The following is an 18,702-nucleotide window of genomic DNA, read 5'->3' on the forward strand; positions in this document are numbered from 1 at the left end:
ACGGTGGCCTGGCCCGCGATCGGGGCCCATCGATCCGCGGGCGGGCCTGTGCCGTGGGGGCACTCTTTCCCTTCCGCCTCCGCCACGGTCTCCACCATGGCAGAGGCGGAAGAGACTCCCTCCACTGTGCATGCGCGGGAATGCTGTCAGCGGCCGCTGACGCTCCCGTGCATGCGCCGCCCGGAGATGTCATTTCCGCGCCAGCTGGCGGGGCACCAAAGGCCTTTTCCGCCAGCTGGCGGGGCGGAAATCCGTCCGGCGCTGACCTAGCCCCTCAATGTTGGGGCTCGGCCCCCAAAGATGCGGAGCATTCCGCACCTTTGGGGCGGCGCGATGCCCGTCTGATTTGCGCCGTTTTGGGTGCCAGTCGGCGGACATCGCGCCGTTTCCGGAGAATTTCGCCCATGTTTTTTTCTTGTGGAAACACCAGTTTTTGAATAAAGATGTTTTCCTGAATCTCCTGTTAGATCTATTAATGACTTTCTTATATTTATGGCCCTTAGTTCTCATCCCACACACAATTGGGAAACATCTTCACATCTGCCCTGTCAAACCCTTAAAGACCTCCATCAGGTCACCACTGAGTTTTTTCCAGAAAAACAATGAGCTGGATTCTCCGCTGTTGGGATTGTCCATTGCGCCGGCAGCCCGGGGATTTCCTGACAGCGTGGGGCTGCCCACAATGGGAAACCCCATTGGCCAGCTGGCGAGACAGAGAATCCCGCCAATGTCCCAGTCTATACAATCTTTCCTAAAATGTCCCGAAAGAGGTGTTTGTTAGGTGAATTGGACATTCTGAATTCTCCCTCTGCGTTCCCCAAAACAGGCGCCGGAGTGTGGCGACTGGAGGATTTTCACAGTAACTTCATTGCAGTGTTAATGTAAACCTACTTGTGACAATAATAAAGATTATTATTATTATTATTATTAATTGGTATATTATCTCAGTTTTGCTATCATTCTCTTCGGCACCAACTCCAGTGCATCACTGCCAGCTTTATAATATTGTGATCGGATTTCTTAAATGAAAGAAATTGATTAAATTAGAACCTGACCTTTTTTACCATTTTAATTGGGGCAGCACGGCAGCCTTGTGGATAGCACAATTGCTTCACAGCTCCAGGGTCCCAGGTTCGATTCCGGCTTGGGTCACTGTCTGTGTGGAGTCTGCACATCCTCCCCGTGTGCGCGTGGGTTTCCTCCGGGTGCTCCGGTTTCCTCCCACAGTCCAAAGATGTGCGGGTTAGGTGGATTGGCCATGATAAATTGCCCTTAGTGTCCAAAATTGCCCTTAGTGTTGGGTGGGGTTACTGGGTTATGGGGATAGGGCAGAGGTGTTGACCTTGGGTAGGGTGCTCTTTCCAAGAGCCGGTGCAGACCCGATGGGCCGAATGGCCTCCTTCTGCTCTGTAAATTCTATGAAAAATTCTATGATAATGAGCGTAAGTCTGTATTTGCTTCTGCATGTTCCCAGAAGCAATATGGGGGAAGCTACATCTCAGCCCAATCATGACCGTGCTTTATGTAGAGGGCACTGACTAATCCAGAGTCCTCTTTGTTATCGAAGGAGATGCAATGTTTATATATATACACACTCTATTTTTAATAAGAACCTTCTGCTGACCAACTATGCAGTAGACGTTAATTGAATTTTGAACATTTCATTCGCTATTTATAGCCTTGATGAGATAAAACTGTGTCCATAAAACATGAAAATAACTTCAGATGTCACACGGGGCAAATTAGAATACTGGAGGGATGAGCATGAATAAATCAAATAGTTTGTCTGCATTAACTCTTTGCTTATGTCTCTGCTTCAAATAAGTTATTGATGTGGAGATGCTGGCATTGGCTTTGACTTTGTCTGTATATATATGTTTCTGGAACCCACCTCTTCATTCACCTGAGGAAGGAGCAGTGTTCCGAAAGTTAGTGATTCAAAACAAACCTGTTGGGCTTTAACCTGGTGTTGTCAGACCTCTTACTGTGCTCAAATAAGTTCCCTCAGGCATTATCCCCATCTTCGCAGACCTTCGCTCTCTCTTCTGCAAGGCTTCATATTCAAAATCTTTGTGCTTATTTACAAATGCTACCCGTCTCTTGACTACCTTATTTTTGCAAACCCAATCCATCCATACAAACCAGCTGTGCCCTTCAATCCTACGATTCCAACCTCCTCTGCTTTTTTACTCCACCACCATACTACCTCCACTTCACAGTCGAGGCCTGTGCGAACAACCTTTTGACCCTCAACTCTAAAACAATTTGCGTAAAGCTCTCCTCTTGCTACTACCTACCTCACTTTAAAGATGTCTGAAAGCTTATCTGTTCATTGTGTATTCAATCCTCTCCCTTAACTCTTTCACCATGCACTCCAAAGCTCCAGAAACAGGCCATTCAGGCCTACTGGTTAATGCAGGTATTTATACTTCACACAAACTTACTCCTACTCTTAAACACTCCCTACTATAGCCATTCCATGGGACAGTTCCACATTCACACCAATCTTTATGTAAGGAACGTCCCCCTAAATGTCTTGTTTGATCTGTTAACGATATTTTGATATGTTCTTGGCTCATCCACAATTGGAAGCAATTTAAACGTGCTATATGACATGTTAAGGCATTGTTAAATATCAATAACTGACTTAATAAATGAGGAAAGTTTTATTCATTCCAAATTAGTTGAAAATAATATCTGTCACATGAATATCAGTCTGAGCATTTATGTAAGTTACCTTTTTACCTTTCTATCTCAACTGATTTAGTGAAGTGATTTAAAAACATTATAGACAAGAGAAGTGGGACTGGGGCCTTAGCTTGCAATGATCATGGCAGATTCATTTTCTCTCAACTTAAATGAAAGGCATCATGAATTGCAACCGCCCTGAAACTCTAAAGCTTTATTGTGGGGAGAAAATTGCTGTATTGGTTTATCCTAAAGTTTGCGGCAGTGAAAAGTGATTTATGGTATCTGTGGACAGTTCTGGAGTTATATTCCCAGAGTACGGTATGAAATCACAGGCGATGACAACTCAGCATTCTAGATGTTAAGCTAATTTATCTTGTGCACACTGTCACCTGCATTGTCAGATTTTTCTTTAATTACGCTGTAACAGTTTTTTGTTGTGAAATTCTTTTTATTTTGTTAATGCCTCCTCATTAGATTGAATATTGTAAATGAGAGTAATTAAGTGTTTCCTATTGCTCAGATGCAGTGATTAACTTGCAGAGCTGCTGTTTATTATGTTTCCTCATTCATCACCATCAATCTGAGGATCATGCAGATTAGTAATAAGTATAATTTATACCAAAATGTATTGCTGTTTGTTCAGCACAGCTTATTAGTGTCTCTTCTGCTTCTGTTCTTGTGCCATACCTTTTCTGAGCTGTCTCCCCAACTATTCTATGACAGGCACTGATAGCCAGCAAAACCACTTGCTGTGTAAGGCTAATCTTAAATACTTTATTCAAATTGAGAAACCAAATTGATAGACCAAAGGTCACGGCCCAAGAAAAAGTGAATGAAGAGGTGAAATAATTCAGGAAGTCCTGGTGAACCACATAAATAGGGCTGTAGAAAGGGCTTTAAACTAAATAGTGAGAGGAGAGTTTAGTTGCACAGAAAATTTGAAAATCAAAATTAAAGGAGAAGGTAGGAGTGCAGATTAGTGATGAGATGTATTGCTACCAGAAAAGAAAAGGAAGGGCCAGAAAGTGTGAATGTCATGTTGCACCAAGGAATCAGACAAGAGTAAGGAAATTTGATAACAGAACAAACTTAAAGGCTTTGTATCTGAATGGACGACACATTCGGAACCAAATTAATAAGTTAACAGCACAAGTAGAGACAAAGGGGTATGATTGAGTGGCAATTACTGAGACAAGGTTACAGGGAGACCAGGAGCGGGATTCTCCTTTCGCGGAACTAAGTCCCCACACCGGTGGGAAAACCGGCGCGAACCACTCCAGGGTCAACAGCAGAATTCTCCGCACTTCTGGGGGCTAGGTGGGCGGCGGAGGGATTGGCGCCGCGCCAGCCGGCGCGAAGGGACTGCGCAAGTTTGCGCATGCGCCGAAGGGCCAGCGTGATCTCGCACATGCGCGGAACCGGTTCTGCGCATGCGCAGACCGGCCGGCGTATTCTGGCGCATGCGCAGGGGGTTGTCTTCTCCGCGACGGCCATGGCGGAGCCCTACAGGGGCCGGCATGGAAGGAAGGAGTGCCCCCACGGCACATGCCCACCCACAGATCGGTGGGACCCGATCGCGGGCCAGGCCACCGTGGGTGCTTCCTCCGGGGCCGGATCCCCCCGTGCCCCCCCGAGGGCTGCTCCAGCCGACTTACCTGCCAGGTCCCGCTGTGTGGGACCATGTCTAACCCACGCCGGCAGGACTGGCCAAAAACAGACAGCCGCTCGGTCCATCGGGGCCCATAGAATTGCCAGGGGGGGCCGCTGCAAACGGCCCCCGACCGGCGTGGCGTGAACCCCGCCCCTACCCGAAACCCAGAGCCGGAGAATACGGCAGCCGGGTCGGGGTGGCGGAGCGGGATTTGGGTGGCGGGGGTTGGAGAATCCCGCTGCAGGTCTGTGAGTTGAATATCCAAGAGTCGATTGTAGTTTATCCAAGAATATCCAAGAGTTCGATTGTAGTTTAGTCGGGCAGCGTGGTCGGCACGGGCTTGGAGGGCCGAAGGGCCTGTTCCTGTGCTGTACATTTCTTTGTTCTTTGTTCTTTGAGTCCACAGTATTTCCAAAGGATAGACAAAAAGGAAAAGTGGGTGGTGTAGCTTTGCTAGTAAAGGAAGGGTCAGTGCTTTAGTGAGAAATGGTATAGGTACTGGAGATCAAGATGTGTGGTAGTATGCATTAGGGGTCATGTGGGACTGTGAAGCCGTGATGCCATTGGCTGACAGATCCCGGATCCTGGTTGGCTGTTGATCTCTAGCTCCACCCTGAAGGTGGAGTATAAGAACCAGAAGTTCTCCCCACAGCTCCAGTCTGTTGCTGAACTGCGGGGAACAAGTCACGCTTAATAAAGCCTCATCGACTTCATCTCTATTCGTCTCTCGTGAGTCATTGTGCGCTACAATTTATTAAGCGTGCTTAAAGGACTATGGAGCTCAGGATCGTCCCGGAATGCCTGAGGATCAGCCCCCACGCAGTGAACTCAGCAGCAATTTTTAAACACTGGCGGACTTGTTTCGAAGGCTACCTCCGAACGGCCGCCGGCCGGATCACAGAAGACCAGAAACTGCAGGTCCTGCATTCGAGGGTAAGCCCGGAAATTTTCCCTCTCATAGAAGACGCAGAGGATTTCCAGACGGCGTTCGCAGCACTAAAGAGCGTCTACGTTCGCCCAGTGAACCAGGTCTACGCACGCTACCAACTCGCAACGAGACGGCAAAGTCCCGGAGAATCGCTAGACGAATTCTACGCCGCGCTGCTAATTTTGGGACGGGCCTGCAGCTGCCTGCCAGTAAACACGGCTGAACACACGGACATGTTAATTCGCTATGCGTTTGTGGCAGGTATGAACTCTCCCCAAATCCGCCAAAGACTTTTAGAAAAAGAGTCGCTAGGACTCTCAGAGGCACGGGCCCTCGCAGCCTCCCTAGATGTGGCCACGCAAAACGCCCGCGCGTACGGCCCCGACCGCGCGGCAGCCCCTTGGGCTCCGTGGACCCCCGTCGCGACAAACCCCCCCCCTCACAGGCTTGCGCGGTTAAAGCACCAGTTCGTCCCGGGGGGGCCCGCTGCTATTTCTGCGGCCAGGCGAAACACCCCCGGCAGCGCTGCCCGGCCCGCGCAGCGATTTGCAAGAGCTGCGGCAAAAAGGGCCATTTCGTGGCTGTGTGCCGGTCCCGGGGGGTCGCCGCTGTCCCCGGAGAAGAAAGAGTCCAGCGCATCCCAAACGCTCCCCAACCCCCCCCCAGCGCCCCATGTGCGACCCGCAGGCGCCGCCATTTTGGGTCCCGGCCACCACGAGGGGAGGATAGGCGCCGCCATCTTGTGACCCCCCAGCCATGTGCGCTGCATGGGGGTGGCCATTTTGTCCACCCCCGCCGCCATCTTGGACGACAACAATGGACCCCAGCATCGACGGCTCCACGGGGTTCGAAGAAGACGCTGAGACACTGCGACCACGTCTGGCCTCGGTGCCGCTGGACCAAGCACGGCCCCGGACGCTCCAGACGACGACAACAACGGTGCTGATCAACGGACACGAGACACCATGCCTGATCGACTCCGGGAGCACAGAAAGCTTCATCCACCCCGACACGGTAAGACGCTGTTTTGTGACCATCCGTCCCAGTACGCAGATGATTTCCCTAGCTGCAGGATCCCACTCCGTACAGATCAAAGGGTTCTGCATAGTGACCCTAACGGTGCAAGGGAGGGAGTTTAAAAACTACAGGCTCTACGTCCTTCCCCAACTCTGCGCGCCCACATTACTGGGATTAGACTTCCAGTGCAACCTGCAGAGCCTAACATTCCAATTCGGCGGCCCAATACCCCCACTCACTATCTGCGGCCTCGCAACCCTCAAAGTTGAACCCCCATCCTTGTTTGCAAACCTCACCCCGGATTGCAAACCCGTCGCCACTAGGAGCAGACGATACAGCGCCCAGGACCGGACATTTATTCGGTCCGAAGTCCAGCGGTTGCTGAAGGAAGGCATAATCCAGGCCAGCAATAGTCCCTGGAGGGCACAGGTGGTAGTAGTAAAGACAGGGGAGAAGCAAAGGATGGTCATAGACTATAGCCAGACCATCAACAGGTACACACAGCTAGATGCGTACCCTCTCCCCCGCATATCCGACATGGTCAATCGGATTGCCCAATACAAGGTTTTCTCCACCGTGGACCTCAAGTCCGCCTACCACCAGCTCCCCATCCGCCCAAGTGACCGAAAGTACACAGCCTTCGAGGCAGACGGGCGACTATACCACTTCCTAAGGGTCCTATTTGGCGTCACAAACGGGGTCTCGGTCTTCCAATGGGAGATGGACCGAATGGTTGATCAACACGGGTTGCAGGCCACGTTCCCGTATCTCGACGACGTAACCATCTGCGGCCACGATCAGCAGAACCACGACGCCAACCTCCAAAAATTCCTCCAGACCGCTAAAGCCTTGAACCTCACATACAACGAGGACAAGTGCGTGTTTAGCACTAATCGGCTAACCATCTTGGGATATGTAGTGCGCAATGGGATAATAGGCCCCGACCCCGAACGCATGCGCCCCCTCATGGAATTTCCCCTCCCCCACTGCTCCAAAGCCCTGAAACGCTGCCTGGGGTTCTTTTCATATTACGCCCAGTGGGTCCCCCAGTACGCAGACAAGGCCCGCCCCCTAATACAGACCACTACCTTCCCCCTATCGACAGAGGCTCGCCAGGCCTTCAGCCGCATCAAAGCGGATATCTCAAAGGCCACGATGCGCGCCATCGACGAGTCCCTCCCCTTCCAGGTCGAGAGCGACGCCTCCGATGTAGCTCTAGCGGCCACCCTTAACCAAGCGGGCAGAGCCGTGGCCTTTTTCTCCCGAACCCTCCACGCCCCAGAAATCCGCCACTCCTCAGTGGAAAAGGAAGCCCAAACCATAGTGGAAGCTGTGCGACATTGGAGGCATTACCTGGCCGGCAGGAAATTCACTCTCCTCACTGACCAACGGTCGGTAGCTTTCATGTTCGATAATGCACAGCGGGGCAAAATTAAAAATGACAAGATCTTAAGGTGGAGGATCGAGCTCTCCACCTTCAACTACGAGATCTTGTACCGTCCCGGAAAGCTGAACGAGCCGTCCGATGCCCTATCCCGCGGCACATGTGCCAACGCACAAATAAACCGTCTCCAAACCCTCCACGAGGACCTCTGCCACCTGGGGGTCACTCGGTGCTACCATTTTATAAAGTCCCGCAACCTCCCCTACTCCATGGAGGAGGTCCGTACAGTCACCAGGAACTGCCACATCTGCGCAGAGTGCAAACCGCACTTTTTCAGGCCGGATAGAGCGCACCTGATCAAGGCTTCCCGTCCCTTTGAACGCCTCAGTCTGGATTTCAAAGGGCCCCTCCCCTCCACCGACCGCAACACATACTTCCTGAACGTGGTGGACGAGTATTCTCGTTTCCCTTTCGCCATCCCCTGCCCTGACATGACAGCGGCCACAGTTATTAAAGCCCTTAACACCATATTCACACTGTTCGGTTGCCCCGCATATATCCATAGCGACAGGGGGTCCTCCTTCATGAGTGACGAGCTGCGCCAGTTCCTGCTCAGCAAGGGTATAGCCTCGAGCAGGACGACCAGCTACAACCCCCGGGGGAACAGGCAAGTAGAGAGGGAGAACGGCACGGTCTGGAAGACCGTCCTACTGGCCCTATGGTCCAGGGATCTCCCAGTTTCACGGTGGCAGGAGGTCCTCCCGGACGCTCTCCACTCCATCCGGTCGCTGCTGTGTACTATCACTAATCAAACGCCTCATGAGCGCCTCCTTGTCTTCCCCAGGAAGTCCTCCTCTGGAACGTCGCTGCCGACCTGGCTAGCGGCCCCAGGACCCATCTTGCTCCGGAAACATGTGCGGGTGCACAAGTCGGACCCGTTGGTCGAGAGGGTTCACCTCCTCCACGCGAACCCGCAGTACGCCTACGTGGCGTACCCCGACGGCCGACAGGACACGGTCTCCCTGCGAGACCTGGCGCCCGCCGGCAACACGCACACCCCCCGACACCAATCACCCCCTCCCTGCCACCGGCGCTCCCCGCTACCGCCCCCTTCCCGGGAGGATCGGTCCTCCTCCCATGTCCGACCAGGAGTGAAGCAGAAGCAGACACCGTAAAGCTCCCGGAGACGACAACGCTGGAACAAGCACCTGCACCACCACCGGGGCTGAGGCGATCGACAAGGAAGACCAGACCGCCCGCTCGACTCGTGGCATTGGTGTAACACAAGAATGTTGTGGACTTTAACGAGAATGTTTTTTTTTTCTTCTTACGAATATTGTAAATAGTTCACAAACCCTGTACATAGCCCAGTGTAGGGCAAAGTGTAGGGCACTGTAATGACATGCAAAAAAAGTTTTCCTCCCAGGACCAGCCTTGTAAACCCCTACCACCATGCGAAGCACCACCCCGCCGGGTTCATTTTTAACAAGGGGTGAATGTGGTAGTATGCATTAGGGGTCATGTGGGACTGTGAAGCCGTGATGCCATTGGCTGACAGATCCCGGGTCCTGGTTGGCTGTTGATCTCTAGCTCCGCCCTGAAGGCGGAGTATAAGAACCAGAAGTTCTCCCCGCAGCTCCAGTCTTGCTGAACTGCGGGGAACAAGTCACGCTTAATAAAGCCTCATCGACTTCATCTCTATTCGTCTCTCGTGAGTCATTGTGCGCTACAATGTGGAATTAGTCTGGGATGAATTAAGAGATAGCAAATTAACAAAGTCCCCGGTGGGAGTAATCTACAGGTACCCAAACAGTAGTTCAACAATGGAGCACAGTATAAGCTGGGAAATATTGGAGACTTGTAAAAAAGGTACGTCAGTCATCATGGGTGACTTTAACATGGATATAGACTGGATTCTTCAAATTGGCAAAGGTAGCCTCGAGGGAGAGCTCATTGAATGTATTAGAGATTGTTTCTTGGAGCAATATGTTGTGGAACCAACCGGGGATTAGGCTATTCTGGTACTGTGCAATGAGGAGGGATTAATTAATGACCTCATAGTTAAGGACCCTGCAGGGAAGAGTGATCATAGCATGTTGGAATTTCAAATTCAGTTTGAAAATGAGAAACTGGAGTCCCACACTTGCATTCTGGAATTAAACTTTTTTGAGGGCCACGAAGAATCCAGCACGGGTTTCAAGGATACAAGAAATAACATTTATTTACAATACCATATATATATACACAACAGCAGCAACCTCACTTGCTGCTTACTCCTTCCTGCTGGTTCCAAACTGGCCAGATTTATTTATACAGGGAGTCTGCTAATGATTTCTCCGCCCCCCCTCATTGGGGAAGCTCATACTCCCACAGGATTGTGGGATTGTCATTAGTCCCCAGCCAATGGTAAGCAGGCAGGTTATAACATAAACTAAGGTCTTTACGTTGGCATGAGGATAGATTTGGCCCTAGTGGGCTGGGCAGGAAGACTAAAAGGTAGGATAGTTGAGAGCAGTGGTAGTTGTTTAAGAAGATATTCAATTCCTCCCAACTAAAATCTATTCCAGAGAGGAAGAAAGATTGTAAGAGGTGGATAAGACATTCATGGCTAAGCCAGGAAGTTAAAGATAGCATGAAGATGAAAGAAAACTAGTGCAAAATACAAAAATGGAGAGCAAAATATTCTATAAGTGTATAAAAGGGAAGAGAGTAGCTAAATTGAATGCTGGTTCCTTGGAGGATGGACAAAACAGAAATGGTAGAGACACCAAATCAATATCTTGCCCCAGTATTCATGTTGGAAGACATTAGCACCATCCCAATAGTAACAGGTCATGCAGAGGTAATAGAAATGGAGGCACTTAGAACAATCATCATAAATAGGTAAAAAGTGCAAAACAACCTATTGGAATTGAAAGCAGATAAGTTCCCAGGGCCTGATGACCTACATCCTAGGGTCTTAAAGGAAGTGGCAGCAGAGATGATGCATATCATATTCCAAAATTCCCTGGATGCGAGAAAGGTTCCAGTAACACCCTTCTTTAAAAAGGGAGGAAGACAGAGGATAAGAAGCTATAGTCCAGTTAGTTTACCATCTGTCATTGGGAACTTATTAGAATCCATTATTAAGGAAGTAATAACAGGACATTTAAAAGTCAAAACGCAATCCATCAGAGTCAGCATGGTTTATGAAGGGTAAATTGTGTTTGACCAATTTGCTAGAGTTCTTCGAAGATGTAACAGGCTAAGTGGATAATGGGAATCCCGCAGATGTTGTATAACTGGACTTCCAGAAGGCATTTGATAAGGTGCTGCACAAAAGGTTAAAAAACAAGGTAAGATCACATGGGATTTAGGGTAATTTATTCGCTTGGATAGAAGACTGGCTATCTGACAAAAGGCAGAGTTGGGATAAATACGTCTTTTTCTGGTTGTCAAGTGAGGTAACTAGTGAGGTGCCACATGATTCTGTCCTCAGACCCCAACTATTTCCAAATATATTAATGATTTGGATGTAAGGATGGAAGGTACTTGTGGAAGGGAAATTAATGAGTTGCCCACTTAGAAGCATGCTGGGATATGCTTGACTATAGTTTAACGCTGCTTTTGCATGAAAATAAGTAGGTCAGGTAACGTAAACAAAATACTGCTTAGTATTTTGGTCTCGGCCTTATTATGATAACACATTGTCCTCCGACAGATAACAAAATGCATACTCAAGTTGTTTTTAGCCAAGGGCAAGAACATACGTACTATTTAATATAAACATAGCTGTTTACTTCAAGCTGTTATTCCAGACTATAAAGATATGCTTTCAGAGTGCTGTGGAATGGCTATGCAGCCAGACCACTCCTCTCTCCGCAAATATTTGTGTAAATAAATCGAACCTCGAAGAATTTGTCTTTATTATTTCCACGACAGTACTATAGCCAAAGTTTCAGGTGACATCAAAATAGGTGTAATAGTATGTTACAATGAGGAAATACGAACCTTACAAATGGATATAGATAGGTAGGTGAGTGGACAAAAATTTGGCAGATGGAATTTAATGTGGATAAATGTGAGGTCATCCATTTTGGTCATTAAATTAGAAAGGCAACTTAGTGGGCACAATTTAACGAGTAAAAAATAGAGTCCTGTTTTGGGCACATTTAGCGGGGTGTTTCTCGAGAATGACCCCGCGATAAAAAGGGACCTTTTTTTTCTGGCCCCAGCGAGGAATGCCCCACCGAGGCCACATTTGCCTTCATTTCCTGCACTGACAAGCTCAGCACGTCACTGCGGGAAGAGATTGGGTGCCATTTTAAATGCCGCCCCATTCTCTCAGCCCCCCAGCACCTACGAATTCCCCCAATGCCCCAACCTGTTACCTCACCCCATCTCATAAGAGCAGGGCACCCCTGGGCCTGATCCCTGGCATGGGCAACCTGGTCACCTAGGTATTGCCAGCCTTGCATCCTGGCAGTGCCCTGCCAGCTTGGCAGTGCCACACTAGCAGTGACTGGGTGGCCTGCCAGGGTGGCCAGGTGGCAGTGCCAAGGTGCCCGGGTGGCAGTGGGAGTACCAGGCAGTGTACCATCCTCCCACAGCCCGGCCACCTGGAGGCGTCTGATGGCCTGGGAGCCCCCGCAGTTGCTGTTATGCCTGATCCATGTTTGTGTAGACCAGTGTTAAATTATGCCAAGGCAAGGTCTCCCCGTTCAATCCCGGGCCCTGGGAGAGTCCGGCACAGACATTTAAGTGAGGCTAACTGCTCACTTAAATATGCAAATCCGGATCCCGCCCAGTGAGGGCGAGACTTAGATCGTGAAATCTTGTGAGATCTAATTGGATTTCGCAAGGTGTTCTGAGTGTCACAAATCTTGCGAGATTTAACAGCCTCATCAAGTCGCGAATCGGGCACGACGCAGCCGTATGATTGTGCCCAGTTTCTAAATGGAGAGAAACTTTGGAGTGCTTCAGTGGAGAGGGAACTGGGTGTCCTTGTGCATGAATCACAGAAAACAAGCATGCAGGTACAGCAGGTAATAAGGAAGGGGAATGGAATGTTGGCCTTTATAGCTAAAGGAATAGAGTAGAAAAATAGGGAAGTGTTGCTGCAACTATACCCGGCTTGGTGAGACTGCCCGTGAAGTATTGTGTCTAGTTTTGTTCGCCTTATTTGAGGATGGATGTAGTTGCATTAGAGGCAGTTCAGAGGAGATCCACTAGGTTGATTCCAGAGATGAAGAGTTTGTCTTATGAAGAGTATAGGCCAAAATGCTCAAACATATCTCATAATTCAAACTCTTCATCCCAGGAAACAGCCTGGTGAACTTTCTCTCATTGCTTCCAATGCGAGTATATTCCTCCTTCAGTAAGGCTATCAACACTGTACACAACCTGTGGGATTCTCCGTCGGTGGAATCCTCCACCCCACCCGCAGTGCACCCACAGTCGCACATGTCACAACGACATTGGGTGGCCACAATGGGAAACCCCATTGGCCAGCTGCAGGAACAGTGAATCCGGTTGCCGGCGGGGGAGGCCGTACCGGAAAACAGGGCTGATGGGACGGAGAATCCTGTCCAATACTCCAGATGTTGTCTCACCAATGTCCTGTACAACTTTAGCAAAACGTCCCAATTTAAATATTCCATTCCCCTTGCAATGGACACCAACTTTCGATTTGCTTTCCTAATCACTTGATGGAACTGCATACTAACTTTTTGCGTTTTTGTGCCAAGGCACCCAGATCTATCGACCTCAGAGCTTTGTAATATTTACTCTTTGAGTAATAATCTGCTTTTATATTCTTCCTGCTAAAGTGGACAAGTTCACATTTTCCCTGATTGTATTACTTCCTCAGAGAGGTAATCAGCGTCAGATTGCTTCTCTGTGCAAAATTTCTTCTGAGCCTTTCTTACCCAACCTTCAGGTGAGATCCAGGCAATTCAACAGTCCTCAAGGCCTAGCATCAAAGTGCAGGAGAGTCAAATTGAAGGAGGACCTCCCCCGCCCCCCCGCCAACACCACCACCCCCCACCCCCCCTTTATGACTGCACTAGCTGCTGTAAACCAGGTAAGTTTAAAAGTCCCATTTAAATTGTCATGCCAGGGTGAAGCTAAATATCAAAGGTAAATGTATAGGATTTAGGGGTGGGGGAGTTGGGGGTTGGAGACTCAGATATCAAGGAGGGTGGGGGGGTGTCGGACATGAGCACGGGTCAGACATTTTGGGGAACTGGAAGGTTGTCGGAAATCGGGGGGGGGGGAGGGGGGAGAGGTCGGGGGTGGTCCAAACGGAGCGGGGTGATGTGTTGGGCCTGCAAAGGTTTGTGTTTGGGTGGAGGTGTTGGATCGGATCTGGGGGGAATCCCATGGCGAGTCGGATGTGGTGGGTAATACTTGGGGGAGGTTTATTTGTGTGACTTGCATAGAAGAAGGAGCAGTCGGCCGGGGGGGGAATTCTTGTGAGGGGGATTCCTGTGAGGGGGACAGTCAGAGGTGTGGGGAGAATCTCCTGTTGATAAGAGGTGTGGAGGGAATTCCATGGAGGGGCCAGTCTGTGCCTTTACGATAGTTATCCAGAAGTTGGAAGCGATTTTAATTTTTCTTGGTAAGTATTTTTATAACTCAGCCAGAACCATCCGAAGGTTGTGATTTAAATTGCTATTTTGGATAGATCCGAGCACAGGGCAATTGCCCAAAGGAAGTTAGAACTTCTGGGAAAGTGCCATGCAAATGCTTACCTTTGAAGTTCCGAGGGGTTCCAAGGCATTCCTGGGGTACGTTCTAAATCTGGCATTGGGGGATACGAATGTTATGGCCCATTATCTACCAAGTTTTTGCCCAATCTCTTAACCTCTCTTAACGACTGTCTTAATCTGACCTTTCCAGACACCTTGGGCGAGATTCTCCGACCCCCTGCCGGGTCGGAGAATCGCCGGGGGCTGGCGTGAATCCCGCCCCCGCCGGTTGCCGAATTCTCCACCACCGGATATTCGGCGGGGGCGGGAATCGCGCCGCGCCGGTTGGCAGGCCCCCCCCCCCCTCCCCCCCCCGCGCGATTCTCCGGCCCGGATGGGCCGAAGCCCCGCCGCTAAAATGCCTGTCCCGCCGGCGTAGATTAAACCACCTACCTTACCGGCGGGACAAGGCGGCGCGGGCGGGCTCCAGGGTCCTGGGGGGTGCGCGGGGCGATCTGGCCCCGGGGGATGCCCCCACGGTGGCCTGCCCCGCGATCGGGGCCCACCGATCCGCGGGTGGGCCTGTGCCTTGGGGGCACTCTTTCCCTTCCGCCTTCGCCACGGTCTCCACCATGGCGGAGGCAGAAGAGACTCCCTCCACTGCGCATGCGCGGGAATGCCGTAAGCAGCCACTGACGCTCCCACGCCTGCGCCGCCCGGAGATGTAATTTCCGCGCCAGCTGGCCGGGCACCAAAGGCCTTTTCCGCCAGCTGGCGGGGCGGAAATTCGTCCGGCGCGGGCCTAGCCCCTTAACGTTGGGGCTCGGCCCCCAAAGATGCGGAGCATTCTGCACCTTTGGGGCGGCGCGATGCCCGACTGATTTGCGTTGTTTTGGGCGCCAGTCGGCGGACATCGCGCCGTTTCCGGAGAATTCCGCCCCTTATGTCCTCTTCATAACTTAGATTCCTACCTATCTTTGTGTCATCAGTAAATTTAGCAACCATAAATTTGTGCCCATCGTCTGAATAATTGATATAAATTGTAAATACTTGAGGCCCCAGCACTGATCCCTGTGACACTTCACTCGCCACATCTTGCATACCAGAAAATGATGTTTTTAGACCTACTCTCTGTTTCTGTTAGCTAACCAACTCTATAACCATGCTAATATGTTACCCCATAGACCATGAACTCCTATTTTGTGGGCAGCGCGGTAGCACAGTGGTTAGCACTGCTGCCTCACGGCGCCGAGGTCCCAGGTTCGACCCCGGCTATGGGTCACTGTCCGTGTGAAGTTTGCACATTTCCCCCGTGTTTGATTGGGTTTCGCCCCCACAACCTAAAGATGTGCAGGGTAGGTGGATTGGCCATGCTAAATTGCCCCTTAAAATTTTTTCCCTTTATCCATATTGCTTGCTACTTCCTCATAAAACTCCTATAAATTATCTAAACGTGATTTATCCTCCACAAAACCATTTTGACTCTGCCTGATTGTGCTGAAATTTTCTAATGCCTCAGTAGGGGCTTTTCACAATAGCTTAATTGCAGTGTTAATGTAAGCATACTTGTGACAATAATTGACTGACAGGCAGAGAGTGGGGATAAAGGAGTTTTTTTCAGGATGGCAGCCAATGACTAGTGGTGAACCTCAGGAGTCGGTGCTGGCACCACAACTTTTCACAATATACATTAATGATCTGGAAGAAGGTACTGAAGGCACTGTTGCGAAGTTTGCAGATGATACAAAGATCTGTAGAGGAGTAGGTAGTATTGAGGAAGCAGCGGGCTTCAGAGGGACTTGGGCAGGCTAGGAGAATGGGCAAAGAAGTGTCAGATGGAATACAATGTGGAGAAGTGTGAGGTTATGCACTTTGGAAGGAGAAATGGAGGCATAGACTATTTTCTAAATGGGAAGATGTTTAGGAAATCAGAAGCACAAAGCGACTTGGAAATCCTTGTTCACGATTCTCTTAAGGTTGACGTGCAGGTTCAGTCGGCAGTTAGGAAGGCAAATGCAATGTTAACATTCATGTCGAGAAGGCTGGAATACAAGACCAGGGATGTATTTCTGAGACTATATCAGACCCCATTTGGAGTATTGTGAGCAGTTTTGCGCCCCATATCTAAGGAAGGATGTGCTTGCTTTGGAAAGTGTCCAGAAGAGGTTCACAAGAATGATCCCTGGAAGGAAGAGCTTGTCGTATGAGGAACGGTTGAGGACTGTACTCGTTGGAGTTTAGAAGGATGAGGGGGGATCTTATTGAAACTTACAGGATACTGCGTGGCCTGGATAGAGTGGACGTGGAGAGAATGTTTCCACTTGTAGGAAAAACTAGAAGCAGAGGTAACAATCTGAGTCTAAAGGGACGATCTTTAAAACAGAGATGAGGAGGAATTTCTTCAGCCAGAGGGTGGTGAATCTGTGGAGCTCTTTGCCGCAGAAGGCTGTGGAGGCCAAATCCCTGAGTGTCTCTAAAACAGAGATAGATTGGTTTTTGATCAATAAGGGGATCAGGGGTTATGGGGAGAAGGCAGGAGAATGGGGATGAGAAAAATATCAGCCATGATTGAATGGCGGAGCAGACTCGATGGGCTGAGTGGCCTAATTCTTCTCCTATGTCTTATGGTCTTATGAACAGAGGAATCACAGTCACTACTTTCCAATCTGCTTTTTCCAGAAATCAGGGAATTCTGAAAAACTAGAACCAATGCATCTACTATCTCAGCAGCCACTTCTTTTAAGACCCTAGGATGAAGTCATTCAGAATTTCGGACTTGTCAGCTTTTAGTTCTAATAGTTTTTCTTTATTCTTTGTAGCTGTTTTATGTTCCTCCCTTCCTTTAACCTCCTGATTCAGAATTTTTTTGGGGATGTTATTTATATCCTCTAAAGGGAAAATAGTCACAAAATATCTGTTCAATTTTGGATTTGGAATTGGTTTTGGATGTGTTTATTGATTGCATACACGTGTACCAAGGTGCAGTGAAAAGTATTGTTCTGCTTGCAGCTCAGACGGATCATTCTGTACATGAGTACGGTATAGAAGATGTAAGAGGATCTGTGTGAGAGAGCTCACAGAGAGTTGCCGCCAATTCGTCCACCATTTCCTTATTTTCCACTATTCATGCCCTAGTCTCTGTATCTAGAGGTTCAATGCTCATTTACTTTTTTCCTTTATTAAATTCCTTTTAAAACCCTCACTCTTGGTTTATATGTTTCTAACTAGCTTTCTCTCCTCCTTTAATTTCTACCTCCTTAGTAATAATTTAGTCACTCTCTGCGTGTAATTTCTTGACTTTTCCAAAGAAAATTTTAGGGAGGAAAATTGGAAAGCACTGAAACAAAAATAGAAACTTGGGGGGGTGGGGGGGGGGTATTAATTTTTCCCCCAAAATTATTTTGTTTTCCTACCTTCCCAGGTCAGCCTTCACCGCCTTGACCAGATCCCCAAAATTCAATTTATGGAGCGAGGCCCAGTCCTGGGCCACGTAGACTCCTAGATAAAGGAAGCTGGACTTGGCCAGGTGCAAGGGAAACCTCACCAGTTCAGTTCTCGTCCCTGGGAGATTCACTGGAAAACATTCGCTTTTGCCCAAGTTTAATTTTTATCCCGAGAAGGAGCCAAATCTCCCGAGCAGCTTCATTAACTCCTCTGCACTGGCGAGAGGGTCCGTCACGTACAACAACAAATCATCTGCAAACAATGATACCCTATGCTCCGCCATCTCCAGCCACCACGGGGAGCGTTGAGCAGGGTCCAACCGTACCATAAAAGTGTGGAGCATGATCAGAGATCACTATCGCCCCGTACCCCGACCCTACCACTCGTGGCAGCAGGAACCTACCTACCACAAAGAACTGGATCCAAGTATATACTTAATGTACCTGGGAGAAGAAAGAAAAAAACAGTCCCCAGCCACCGTCAGAAAACCAACTCACACACCCCCATCCTCTCTTCCCACTCACCCACCAACACCACCCCCATGCAGACTAGGAAGCCAAAAACTACCCACTTCCCCTATCTCCCCAAACCACCCAACATGAAAACAAAGCCCCTAAGCCCCCAACTCCCCCCACCGTATGAGCTTTTGTCCCCATCCTTTCAATCCCGTTAACTAACCATCTTAGCTAGCCGTTGGCCCCCACACAGAGTGCCATTCATCAAAACTCCCAAATACCAACAAGCCCCCTTCCCAAAACAGGTTTATCATCTCCAAAGGTGCGAGAGAAAAAAAACACAGAAACAAACATGAACAATAATCCTTACTCATCCCTCCAACCCCCACAATAAAATTTCCCATTGAGAAAAAAACTCCGCAACCGGCCAATAAACACCCCCATCAACTACCAGAAATCACCCT

At 49.4% G+C, this 18,702-nt stretch overlaps 1 protein-coding gene across 1 annotated transcript in view; it reads left to right on the forward strand.

The window, feature by feature from the left end:
- The window catches only part of LOC140427374 (ran-binding protein 17-like), a 1,937,807-nt gene that overhangs the window by 843,393 nt on the left and 1,075,712 nt on the right, over positions 1-18,702 (forward strand). The window lies entirely within an intron of this gene.

The sequence above is a fragment of the Scyliorhinus torazame genome, chromosome 7, assembly GCF_047496885.1.
Source record: "Scyliorhinus torazame isolate Kashiwa2021f chromosome 7, sScyTor2.1, whole genome shotgun sequence".
Classification (NCBI taxonomy): domain Eukaryota; kingdom Metazoa; phylum Chordata; class Chondrichthyes; order Carcharhiniformes; family Scyliorhinidae; genus Scyliorhinus; species Scyliorhinus torazame.